This window comes from Propithecus coquereli, unplaced genomic scaffold (assembly GCF_000956105.1).
Source record: "Propithecus coquereli isolate 6110/MARCELLA unplaced genomic scaffold, Pcoq_1.0 Scaffold224, whole genome shotgun sequence".
Lineage (NCBI taxonomy): Eukaryota > Metazoa > Chordata > Mammalia > Primates > Indriidae > Propithecus > Propithecus coquereli.
This window is the reverse complement of record NW_012147634.1, coordinates 707,607-712,710: the sequence shown is the minus strand read 5'-3', so window position 1 is coordinate 712,710 and position 5,104 is coordinate 707,607.

Genomic DNA, 5,104 nt, shown 5'->3' with positions numbered 1-5,104 from the left:
AGGCTGGTTTCGAACTCCTGAGCTCAAACAATCCGCCCGCCTCGGCCTCCCAGAGAGCTAGGATTACAGGTGTGAGCCACCGCGCCCGGCCCCCAGCTGGACTCTTCATCAGCTATTTATGTCTGGTGGTGAGTAACAAAGTTACCCTAAAACACAGCAATTTATTTTGGAATCCAGGAGCAGCTTGGCCCAGTGGTTCCAGCACGAGGTCTCGTGTTGGCTGGGGCTGTGGTCCCATCAAGCCTTGACTGAGTCAGAGGGTCTGCATAAAGCTCCTCACGTGGCTGTTGGTGGGCTCAATTTCTCACTGGATGTTGGTCATCTGGCGCTGGCAGGTTGAGAGAGAGAGAGAGAGAGAGAGAGAGAGAGAGAGAGAGAGAAAAAACCTAAATGCAAGCCACAGTCTTTTATAATTTAATCCCAGAGGCGACACATGTCACTTCGTACTCTATGGTCACACAGTTCGGCCCAGAGAGTACTACTCAAGTGTGCGACTAACAGGAGTGAGGCAGGTGTGCTTGGGGCCCCTTTCGGAGGCCGGCTACAGTAATAGCCCTAGGCACTGCCCCAAAACAGTATGTCCCCCTACAGGGGAAAACGTGGCCTAATCCCAACCCTCGCGGAGTTTATAGTCTATGTTGGGCTACACAAATATTTGAACAATGATAAAAAAATTAAAAAGTAAGCTGTTAAAAAATTCAAAATATAATCCAAAAGTCTCTCCCATAGATTTCTGCTGCAGTATGTGAAATGGACTGCAGACTGCTCTGAAGCCCATCTGATTTGGGGGCCAAGGTCAGACATTCATGTCCAGTCTAGTATCTCTGGATTAGTCTTATCTGTCCAGACTTTCAGGAGGAGCAGAAAGGTGTCATCTTTTCAATGCAGTTTTTGTTAATTAATTTTCTGGGCAGGATTGAGGGTGAATCCTTTCAGTCCGCCCAAAACCCTTCCTTTCTGGCTTGCATAACCGCTTCTTGTCATTGCGATCATCTTCACTGGAGGGGCTTGCTCGAACTTCTAGTACAGTCTTTGAAAAAAAGCTGTATTTCCATTTAGGGAGTGGCACATCCACTGCAGTCTCATAGCTCATGCAAATAACTCAAAAGTCATATGACACACGAGGACAAGCACCTGTGTCCTGGTGCAACTGGAGAGATGTCTGTGTTGAAGTAGGCAGGGCTTTTCCATGGGCTGAACACACCAGACTGTTTCCTGTGGAGTGTGTTTCCGTCTTCTCAGGGCTTGGAGAGGTGTTGCTCTTGGGGCTGCATTCCACAGGGGGAAGAGATCTGCAAAATAAACAGTTCCCGAATGTTCTCATAGGATCCGTATTTGAGTACACCGACGGGCCAAGTCCAGTATTCGGTTTGGGCAGGTTCCCCTGCCTGGATGAGGCCGGCAGAGCAGCTCCCCGCAGGCGACCTGGCCACACACCACAAGGAGTTAAGCTTTCTCTTTGCGCACAGAGAAACAATATCGGAGCAAGGGAAGCTCTAATTGCTTCTCTAGAACCGGCAGGGGGATCGTAGATGCAATGACCTAATAGTTTTTTTCCACAGCTATTGTTCTGATCACATGACAGCTATTGGTAGTCCTTATAATCTGAATTTTCCAAACCCTGGCAATTGTCATGGTTTGGGTTGAATTAAGCGTTAGATCTTTGAAACCACCGACAATAAAAGTGCAGGTTGCTAAACTTCAGCTGTTTTATAAAACCACATGGTAGATAATAATTACAATGGTCTTTTCCATTGCTTAGATAAGCTCTGCTGGTATAGATTAATAAACCTGATCTCAGCATTCAGTTGAGGGAGTAGTTTTATTAAACCACTGAGTTTGACTCTAGTGACGTAATTCCTTACAATAGAGTCAATGTAGGAAAATCTGTTTCTCATTTAAAGGGATAGTGAAGTCGAAGTCACTTATCAAAATTATACTCTGATCTAAACTCCAATTTATTTAATATGTATTCTTCAATGAATCTTATCATAAGGACATTGTCCAAATTATGGACTCTAGTTACAGAAGTCATTTCTGCCAATTCTCTGGGTGCTAAGAAAGTCATGATTTATAGGACTGTTTTTATTTAGGTCTCTGATGAAAGAGTAAATAATGCCCCCATTTAACAACGGGAAAGAAAATAAATAAGTTTTTTTGGTGACCATATTCTTCTACTTCTCTGTTCTTTGTCTCTGACAGTTTATATCCTACGATTTTTCTCATTTTGTGAGGTAGGAATGCTTGTCAAAAACCAGTCTTCTTAGTATAATCCCATTTCCAAGAAAATTACAGAAAGACTGTTCTGCCTTTAACAGAATTTACTTAATCCTTGCACATAATACTCTAAGAACTCTAGCTTGAGTGCATTTGGGGCTGGGCATTTGGGAGCATGGCTGCAAAACATCCCCAACAGAGGATATCTTGTCCCATGGACATGTATCTCCTCTCCTGCCACCGTGGCTTTAAAAAAACGTATCACTTGGTTGCCATCAATGCCCTCATGAAGGTCATTTTATATTCATCTGCTAACATTTCATAAGCACTTGTTGAATTCCTACTTTGTGCGAGGCACAGAGTAGGTGCACTTAATAACAGAAGGATAGCATCATTATGAAGAGCATGGGTTTTGGACACTGTATGAGTTAGGTTCCTATGTCTGACAGACTAATCGTGGAGTGTTGGGCAAGTTACTACACTTCTCTGTGCCTCGGTTTCTTCAACTTTAAAATGAGGATAATAAAAGTATTAATTTCTCTTAGAGTTGAAGTGACGATTAAATGAGTTAACATGTGTACTACATTTAGAACAGTGTCCGACTTACAGTAATGCTATAGATTTTAGTTATTATTGGTGTTATTTTTATTAAAACTAAGCATAGTCTCAATTGACTATTTCCATCTAAATCTTTCTCTATCCACTCTTTGCATAGCCTCCCTCACGGTTACTTCTTGTTAAATTTAAAGTAAATTTTCATGAGAGCTTCAAGAGTTACAGCACTTTGCAATCTGAGACCCTTGTTTTATAGATGACAACCAGCCCTGGAAAGGAGATATGAGTGCCTCAAAGTAGAAAACTTGGTTGCAGTGCTGGGACTGATACCTGTTATGCCTCCTGTACTTTAACTGTAGCTTCAAAGTCTGTGTGGCATAGCTTTGGGGGCGTTGCAGGGCTAGGCCAGAGGACCCGAGGCTCATTCTCCTCCTGCCACCGTTGTCCTGTCGACAAATCAGCATCCATCCCTTCTCCACAAAAGCCAGAGATTGCGACATTGAATCTCCATTAGAAAAGGGTTCTGGCCACTTTCCCAGCCCCCAGCATTCTTATAGCTAGTGTTTAATGCCAACAGCGAAGAAAATGTGAGTGCTTCTGTCCTTTTCTATGAATCAGTCATTGCATTGGTGATAGAAACCAATCCAAATTAACATACCCAAAAAAGGTTTATTAGAACTGAAAGAAGCCCAGTTGCGGTGGCTCACGCCTGTAATCCTAGCACTCTGGGAGGCTGAGGCAGGAGGATCGCTTGAGCTCAGGAGTTTGAGACCAGCCTGAGCAAGAGTGAAACCTCTTCTCTACTAAAAATAGAAAAACTTAGCCAGACGTGGTGGAATGCGCCTGTAGTCCCAGCTACTTGGGAGGTCGAGACAGGAGGATCGCTTGAGCCCAGGAGTTTGAGGTTGCTGTGAGCTAGGCTGACGCCACCGCACTCTAGCCCGGGGAACAGAGCAAGACTCTGTCACGAAAAAGAAAAAAAGAAAAAAAAAAATAAAGAACCGAAAGAAGACATGAGCAACAAGCCTCGAGAAGTTTTCAGAAGATTAGAAGTAGGAGTTCACATTCTGTCAGGATTCTTTCTCTCGTGTCTGCTAGAGAAGCAGAGTGTTGGCTTAATTCTCCCAGAGCAGCTTTCCTCATGTGCTAGGGACTGGGCCACCAGCAGCGCCAGACTCACAATCATACAGGCTTCTAATTACGTGGCCCACAGGCCTGGCTTGGACTCTGCGCCCATCACTGTCAAGGGGAGGGGTCAGGCATGATTGACCCAGGCCGAGCCATTTGCTGGTGGTCGCTGGGGCTTTGAGTGGGAGTGGGGTCTATTTTGAGTGGAAGAAGAAAAGTGGACAGGGAAGAGAAAATATATGCTCAGGTTCGCTTCCTCTGAGTGAGGCGGCAATTTATGGCTCTGCTGGCGCGTGATACACGTGTGTAGAATCCAGAACTCAAATTAATTTGCTTACAAATTGAACACATGCTCCTGTGAATATTCTAAATACTTTCTGTGCTTTTTTGCACACTTCCTGGATTCTGAGATTTCCTTCCTATTAGATATTTTGAAATTTTGTGGGCAGTAAAGCAAAGGAGGGGATAAAATTGCCAACCATCCTTTTCCATGACCAAAATTTTTTTTGACATCTATCAGTCTTGGATTTAAGAGACCAACACAGCCCTCATACAGCAACTTGCTCAATATTTATCATTGCTTATAATGTTATAAGAGCTCATACTTAGTCATACATGAGGTAGATGTTTGTAGGCCATGTTACAAATGAGAAAACCAAGGATCTCACTTGCTCTTGGTTATGTATTTAATAAGTAATAGAACATGCACCAGAACTGGATCCTTTTGTCTTATTTTCAAAGAGTCTTTCTACATATTTTGCTCAATAGAGGCAAGCAAGGGTATTTATTGTTTTTCAGTTCACAGGCAGCAAAGGCATTGAATACAGTGTGCTGGGAGCCTGGCTCAGTGTACACATCCATGCATATTGTTGACCGAATGAAAGTACCTTTGGTGATGTCACAGAGTAAAGCCTTAACAAGGTGGGAAATAGAAATGAAGATCTGTGCAACAATTAGGCCCCACTAAATTCCCTTGACACGTGTCCACCAGGGCTGGCATTTTTCTTGAGTACTGGCTGAGAAGAGCTTTTCCTTGTTTTCTTTCCTGATTCAGATTGCCAGATCCTTGTGTTTGGTTTTAAATTGATTATGACAGCACGTCCTGTTTACTCGGATTAATTCACAATTATTCTTTTTGTCTTCTGTTTTATAGCACAAGGTTACTTTTTTATACCTGACCGGATGCTAAACACGTCTTTTATGT